Raw genomic sequence first — 9,225 nt, forward strand, 5'->3', positions numbered from 1 at the left:
GTTTAAAAAGTCAAGTTGGGAAGGAATGTCCAGCACTATTTGCTGTCTATTAACTTACTATGACTAGAGTCTGCTCAAAATTTATGTTCCTGATGATGACAGTTGTTGAAACAAAGCTTAACATCAACTTTTTAAGACTTGACACTAGACAGAGTGGAGTGAAATTTTTTTGTAACTTCAACATTTTTCACCACTACTCGTATTCCAGTGATTCATACTAATAAACTTATGTTGGTTGATTGTAGAATGTTAACAAGCTGTCCAACAACGTACATGGGCTACCTTGTTTTAGAATTTTTACCTGAGAATAAAGATAAAAAAACCTCTGAAATAGAGCACATTTCTGCTTTTGTATAGACTTTTGACTTTGGATTTAAAGACAAAAGTAAGTACTCAGTTAAATGAGTCATTTATTACCTTCCACAAAGCAGGGTATACAGTTAGCATCTAATGAGGTCATTAGCGATATAATAATAAAAGAAAGGAGAAGGGAAAAACATTGTCCTTTATACAACTTTAGTAACCCTAGCTGAGGGTACTTGTTCAGAAAGCTAATGTTCCTAAACTTTAATACTTATTACTTTACATGTTATAGAAATAACAAGCCCTGTTCTGAAGATTGTGACACAGCTTTAGTTAAAATTGAATATTAAATATGCTTTAATTCCTTTAGTTTCTGAAAAAAAAAAAGAGTAAATTGTTGGTGTTGTAACTAGATAATACTAATTTATTTAACTAAATATGTACACAATATAACTAAATTAATATTGTGACTGTGATATTTAAATGCATTTGTATATTTCTTACATGCTAACAAATTGTAATTATCTCTGTTGATATTGTAAACTATAAGGAAGCTTTCTGACTAACAGGAGAAAGCCAAAACCCTTGTCACAAAGATTTATTTGTAATTAAACGTACATGGAATTAAAGAGATTAAACATGAAGGTTTTTAAAATGGTCATTGTATATTTGATACTTTGTAAAAAAAAAATCTGAATTTTATATTTTTAAACTATATTCTTGCGTTTTCTGTGATGTTAAACTGAATTAATGTTTAATGCATTAAGCGTAATTCTGTAAAGAGTAAAATAAAAGTCAAAAACATGTTAACTTGATACATTAAACTTGGTTTCTTCAGTAGTTCATTTCATCAAAGTATCATAGTTCGCTACAATAGCCTGTTAGTGTGGGCAGTATTGCCTTTACTGGTGTTCGTATGCGATATATTGTTACACATTAAATTTTGCATTCTAGGCTGTTAATAGAAAGCGATCAACTAAAGGAATCCAGAATGAAATGCTAGTGCAAAGAGAACAAAAGCCTATTTTCCATCACTTCTAGGATAAGAATGATTCAGTATTCTTTCTTATGCAGTATTATCATTGTGTAAAAAAGGACAGTGAAGATTTACTTATTTTATGGCAGTCTCTTCTTTGCTGAATCAGTAACATAAACTGCACAAATCTTCAGTATCCTTCCTTACGTGGTCTTGTTCTTTATGAATCAGTAATGTAAACTATACAATTAAATCTTCAGTATCCTATCTGAATCAGTAACATGAACTACACACACATCTTCAATATCCTTCCTTATGTAGTCTCTTCCTTTCTGAATCAGTAACATGAACTACAAATCTTCAGTATCCTTTCTGAAACAGTAACATGAACTACACAAATCTTCAGTATCCTTCCTTACGTGGTCTCGTTCTTTATGAATCAGTAATGTAAACTATACAATTAAATCTTCAGTATCCTTTCTGAATCAGTAACATGAACTACAAATCTTCAATATCCTTCCTTATGTAGTCTCTTCCTTTCTGAATCAGTAACATGAACTACAAATCTTCAGTATCCTTCTTTACGTAACATCAACTACACAGATATTCAGTATCCTTCTTTACGTAGCCTCGTCCTATCTGAATCAGTAACATGAACTACAAATCTTCAGTATCCTTTTTTAAAAGACTCTTGCCATTAAAAGATTGTGAGTACAAAAACATCCTGATTGAATGCTAATTCACTGAACAAAGCAAAAGACAGAGAAATGGAGCCAAACTCAACTGATTTTACCGTACTTTAATTTTATTTACATGATGTGATTCTACAGAAGAAGAAACTTATGTTTAAAAATCATTTAAGAGACAAAGGAAATATTATTTTATAAATGCTTGTAAATGTTAACAATTATTTCTATACTGTTCCAGTAAGGTGTTTCATAATCTTTTGTGACTGAATTTTTGTGGAATAATTTCAAGCTTTAAAAACGAATGTACTTTCATACAAACCTTTAGAAAAATAAGTTACCATTTCCATTTTAGTTTATGACACAAAACTATTACAGTAACCTTTTAATCTGATTGTTAATAAGTGAAGCCAAATCTTTTTGTTTAAGAGTAAATTTCAAACACTCAGATTTTCAGACAAGTGTTAATGTAAGTTGGGTAACCTTAAAATATTGGTTGTGTTAGATTGTTTTTTCTGCAGCATTGTTATCGGATTGAAAACACTTGTTCTTAGTTTCTTCTATTGTCTTCACTCTGTTATAACAGCATTTAAAGAAAAGAACCTGACTTATTTAATCATCTTGTATGATGTTTCACTACAAAAACACATGGAAACTAAACAGAGTTAAACAGTTGTCTTTACTGACTTAATAAAACAAGTATGTGGTAGTAAAAGATATAAACTATTATTAAGATTTGTGGTTACCAATAAGTGTGTGATTGAGGCACTGAGTATCTTCACTTCCCACCATAGTGACCACAAAGACACGTAGCTCAAATCGAGGCTAGCTAGTTACTGCTGTGCTGAATTCAGGTGATTGGGGATTTTTTTGTCATTCCTTAGTCACTGTAGTACTCATTCCTGATAGTTGTGGTCATATGAAATGGCCTTGTACTTATTGTTGTATTCCTGAATTGTGGTGGCCACATATTTCCAAGTTACCCAAATCTCCAAAAGGCATGGAATGGACAAACCAAAAACAGTTTAAGCATATTTTAGAAATAAATATTACATTACAGTAACAGGTGATGGTAAGCAGATTTTCATTTATTTCACTGAACTCGGAACCAAAGATCTACTTGTTTGTAATTGTCAGTGGGTAGGCTTACTTACATAAGCTTATAATACACATCAAATACCAGTATTATAGTATACTCTGTTGGTTGTAAACTTTCTTATGCCAGCACTCTGTTGGGGTAAATAAATTAGAATTGACTTATTGGGAGTCACTTATACTACATGAACCAATTCAAAAAGCAACATACTATAGCAACATTTGGAAGTTAACATGTTTATTTAAGGTCATGCATTTGTTATTCCATGGTTATTAATAAACACTATTATTACAAAACTTATTTGAAAAAGGAACATAAGTAGGATTCATATATGATTTCCAGATTTTGTAGTTTCTGACTTACTACCAAAGATCGTAATTATTTTCAAACAAAACTCGAACACTTTTGAATAGTTCAGGAGAATAAAGAAGAACAGAATGATTTGAAAATACTCGAGTTTTGGGTCTTGTTTGAAAACCATTACAACTTTTGTATGTCATCCTGTGTGCTAACTTGTTAATCAGAATTGCTATCAAAGAGGTGGGGTTATCAATTTAAATATATTTGATCTTTAGAAAATAAAATCTGGAAAAGGTCATTCATCAAGGTCATACAGACTAACAAATGTCACTAATGATTGAACATGTTGTAAATGATGTAATCTCCTTTGCTTCAACATGACTATAAAAACACAACTAGGTTTACAATACATTTACTGATTTATTCAGTGGTCTCAGCAGTAACATTTATTAATTAAAACAAACAAGTACTCTAGACAATATTTGCTATGCACAGAGATCCAGGTTACTCATTTTATCACTCACTTGAAAACATTTTTGATGCCTATTTACCACTCAACTAACTCCTTACATCTTACTCATCACCTTGGCCTTTAACAGTAATAGATCTTTACTTTTTGTCATTGTCAACATTTTTATTCAATTAATCATGCTTATTAAGCATAGTGGATCAAAGCAATTAAAATATAATGGCATTTCAGCAAGGATCCTAACCCCCCAAAAAAACATCTACCATTACTTTTGTCTCAGTGCCTCATTGAATATGCATGTTTAACATAGAAATGGCAAAACATTGGTAAAGATTTAATAGGTGTCAAACAACAGATTAAAATGAATACCACACGTGTATTTTAAATATCTTTTGAATTTAATCTAGTAACACTAAAAATTCCATGGTGCACAGTTACTCAAGATTAATGCAAGGGCTATCAGTATCATAAAAAATTTAGTCTAGATTTCTGTCCTTACAGGATTTGATTAGTTTTTCTAAGTATAATTCACTTTTTGATAGCAAAGAACACTGAAACAGTCTCTAAGATTTTTTGTAGTAACATTTGTAAAGCTTACAAAGATTAATTAGAAGTATGCACGCATATACATAATTGTGTAGTCACAACGTTACAGTCATTAAATATACGTTTAGAGCTAAAAGTTATACTACAATCTACACAACTTCAGTGATGTAATAATAGTAGCACTAACTTAATAGTGTACTCCTCCTGGTAATTGTTTCTTGTTCGAATATCTGTTACCAGTCTTTTTATACAACACACTTTTTTTTTCTTTTTTTTCAAAATACAGGTGCAAGCATTTTGCTAAATTCCAACTTCTCATTTCAGCAAATGATCATAAACTTCAGAATGATAAAACCGAATAAAACTGTGCATCTGTTTAAAAAAAGTCTAATGAAACATGTTCTACTTCTGACACCAAAGAGCTGTTAATATATTATTTACAAATATATATATTTTATTATAAATAATTAACTTGTGAAATCTTATGCATCTACAAGATCATTTTTTTAATTGTCTAACTTACATGTTAACAAACAGTCAACTTACATGTATTACTACTACACTATTTACAAATAATTTTCCTTTACTGAATTAAAAATAATTTTGTACTAAAAACCAACAGTTGCACCTATAATAACCTTGCTAACAAATTTTACTAATTTCTCTAAATATACATGGACAGCTCTGAGAGCTACAAGTCGACAAAGTGTCACCCATCCGTTTATAAACTCATTCAAATTTCTTTAAATATACATGGACAGCTCTGAGAGCTACAAGTCTACAAAGTGTTACCCATCTGTTTATAAACTCATCTTGAGTTTTCTACATATACATGGACAGCTCTGAAGTCTACAAGTTGTTACCCATCTGTTTATGAACTCACCCTGATTTCTTTAAATATATATGGACAGTTCTCACAGCTACAAGTCTACAAGCTGTTACCCATCTGTTTATGAACTCATCTTGAGTTTTCTAAATATACATGGACAGCTCTGAAAGCTACAAGTCTACAAACTGTTACCCATCTGTTTATGAACTCACCCTGATTTCTTTAAATATGCATGGACAGTTCTCACAGCTACAAGTCTACAAGCTGTTACCCATCTGTTTATGAACTCATCTTGAGTTTTCTAAATATACATGGACAGCTCTGAAAGCTACAAGTCTACAAGCTGTTACCCATCTGTTTATGAACTCATCTTGAGTTCTATATATATATACATGGACAGCTGTGAAAGCTACAAGTTTACAAACTGTTACCCATCTGTTTATGAACTCACCCTGATTTCTTTAAATATACATGGACAGTTTTGAAAGCTACAAGTTTAAAAACTGTTGCCCATCTGTTTATGAGGGTGTGTGTTTTAATTTCTTCATTGATCAGTTTAAGCCCTACATCTACCAGTAAACAATGTTACCTAGCTGCTTATAGGGGACTTCTTAAATTTTGAGATATAAATTTATCAGTAAACATAATGTTACCCAGTTTTAAGGCCTACATGTCTACATGTACCAATCAACAGAATTTTGCCAAGCTGTTTCCTAGTTGTGGACAGTTTTAAAGGACAAAAGCTAGCTAGTTGCTAGTATGCTATTTACAAAGTGACTTCCAGTTTTTAATAGTAATTAAACACCCTTAGCACCAAGAACCAACAACTGCCACCTGGCTATTTACAACCTGATTTCTTACAGTTTTTGCTTTAATAAAACTTAACAGGGTTGTAACTACACTTTTTAAAAGTTATTAGCGACTCATTACTCAAGTACACATTTTAGAATGTGATGACTTCCAATTGATTATTTAATTACATGTGTTATAATAAAGATGGTTTTATAAGAGGAACAACATTTTTATTTACAAAAGCTTCAAACATTTCAGAATACACTTATTTTATCTTCAATGAAATCTGGAAACATTTATTAACTAACCTTATAGTAACTCCAATACCTCATATACTTAGTAAAGAGGTAAACAGAAGGATGTACAGATTATAGAATATGTAATGAAAATAACAAAATTGCAATTTACATGAGACATCAACTTAAAAACTATACTTAACAAAAGTGAAGTTATTTAGAATAATCTTAGGTTTAAGGATGATTGTAATTCACGAAGAGTGGAGTGGTCTTTTACTGTTAGTAAGCTTTATTTATAGTGAAGTTCAAGGTCTGAATATCCTGTAGTGATAACAGAGAATTAATTATTTTAAATGTTGTGACTGAGTGACCGGTTAAAGTAAGGGGCAGCCAGTCCTATCTGATTGTCCTAAATGTTCACGGACTCATTTTTTGTTTTTTGCCAATGAATGTGACCTTACAATCACTACATATATACTTATACACATGCTCTTAACATAAGAGTATTGGTATTCAATCTTCATCTGGCACGAAGTATTTAATGCACAGGATAGGTCTATATATATATATATATTACTCCGAGCTGAACTTCATGGTAGAAGTTTTTACCGGGTGGGAGAGGTGTTTCTTTGTTTGCGAGCCCATAAAAGGAAGGTAAGTAAGTAAGGGAAATTTGTGTAAAGTAGAAACTGGCTGGAATTTATTTAGAAATTTGGTTAGGAAGTCAGATGTTTGTGCAGAAGTGTAATTTCTTTCTGTAAATAAAGTAATTAGAATACAGATTTAGAATTTTGTTTTTCAAAGTGACACAACCAGTTTCATTTAAAGCGTTTGGGGATAGAGCTTTAAAATCAGTGTAAATGATAGAAAAATGTTTATCTTCTTTAGTTGCAGTACTTTTCACTAAATCTGTACATTCCTTCCTCTTTATTTGTTTTCTGAATATCCAAAATAAATTAGTTACTGATGTTACAGTATCACTTGTTAAGAAATCGAATTATAATACTATTTCTAGATTTTGCTGAAGATGGAAGAAATGTGTTCCAAAATGTTCAAAGTTTTTGTAACTACATGTATTTCTTTTAATAATAATAATTTTTAGACCAACAACTTGTGTGAACTTGTTCAAAGAATCAGGGTATTTACTGTTGTAATTTTAAAATCCAGTTCAGTTCTGCTAAGTATCTAGTACAAAAAATATGATTTTAAGTTTATTATTTTAATATCCTCTGAAAACTTTAACATCTGGTTAAATAAACTAATAAAAAATGACTCATGCAACTGGAAAGAAACAGTTAGTGAGTAGGTGTTGAATTTTCATTGAAGTTATATAAAACATCAACTAATCTTGGTACTGATTATTCCTCTAAGTGTTGTTTATTAAGTATAGCAACAAAAAGAAATAACAAAAGGTTAATCAATCATAAAAGATATTAACATATCTTTCATACAAAAATATAACAGACTTTTGTTATATATGAACTTAGAGAAAACTAGGTCAAAAGTAAAGGAATATCGAATAACAGACAGACTAATAAAATATATGTAAAGTACAATTTAAGAAAGTTAAAATATACCCCTGCAAAAGAGGTGTCTAACACACACAGCAGTGGGGATGTAACACCTATTCACCCTCCTAAAACTCAAAATGGATGAAACAAAACTAACTCAATAAATATAAAGATCCATAATTTTTGGAAATTTTGTTTTCTTAACACACACCTCAGTTTCACTCTTAATGTTTTATAAATAAAATTCCAATATATCACACAACTTTGTGTAAAACTAATGAAATGTAATATTACTGAAATATTTTGAAATCCAAGAATATTTTCCATTTCCAGTTACATTATATGCAAAGGCAAGGTTCATTTCACGTACGGACTCAATGTATTTTTTGACAACCAATTTAATCTACTCTTCTATAGGATAATTAATATGAGTAATTAAGTTTTACAGAGTAAATATCTATGTTCTATAATAACAATAATCATCTTCTACTATTAGACAGTCACAACTGCGAAATTGGAAAATGTGCAAGATGAAAAAGAGGACTAATTACGTTGGTGTTAAATATTTATTGAAACTTGTGTTAGTTCTATAGAAACCTACCCTACATTTAAAGTAGTATGAAAGTTGAAACCTGAAAAATAATCTTACATCATGATGGCATAAAAGCAATACTACAATCATTAAAATAATAAACTACCAGATTATGAAGGCAAATTTGAGCTGGTCCATAATCATTACTGCTAAAGCAGAATTATTACCAATCTACTTAATGTAAAATAAAAAGCTACATTTATCTACCTTTAGACAGATAAGTGTTTTAGTAAAAACTAAGCCATTTATGCAGGCTTAAACAGGAGACTTGTGCCATATATACAACATGCTAAAAGAGAAGGGCTAAGGAATTTATAATAAAGGCTGAAGCAAAGTTATTAAACAGTTTTTAGAACAGACAAAAAACAAAGGGACTAAGGCATTTATAAAACAGACAAAAAACAAAGAGACTAACGCATTTATAAAACAGGCTGAAACAAAGGGACTAAGGCATTTATAAAACAGGCTGAAACAAAGGGACTAAGGCATTTATAACAGGCTGAAACAGTGGGACTAAGGCATTTATAACAGGCTGAAACAATGAGACTAAGGCATTTATAATGCAGGCTGAAACAATGAGACTAAGGCATTTATAATGCAGGCTGAAATAAAGGGAGTAAGGCATTTATAATGCAGTCTCAAACAGAGGAACTAAGGCATTTATAACACAGGCTGAAACAGGGGGACTGGGGCATTTATAACACAGGCTAAAATGGGGGACTAAGGCAATTATAACACAGGCTGAAACAGTGGGGCTAAGGCATTTATAACACAGGCTGAAACAGGGGGGTAAGGCATTTATAACACAGGCTGAAACAAAGAGACTAAGGCATTTATAATGCAGGCTGAAACAAAGGGAGTAAGGCATTTATAATGCAGGCTGAAACAA

The sequence above is a fragment of the Limulus polyphemus genome, unplaced genomic scaffold, assembly GCF_000517525.1.
Source record: "Limulus polyphemus unplaced genomic scaffold, Limulus_polyphemus-2.1.2 Scaffold2731, whole genome shotgun sequence".
NCBI classification, from domain to species: Eukaryota; Metazoa; Arthropoda; class Merostomata; order Xiphosura; family Limulidae; genus Limulus; species Limulus polyphemus.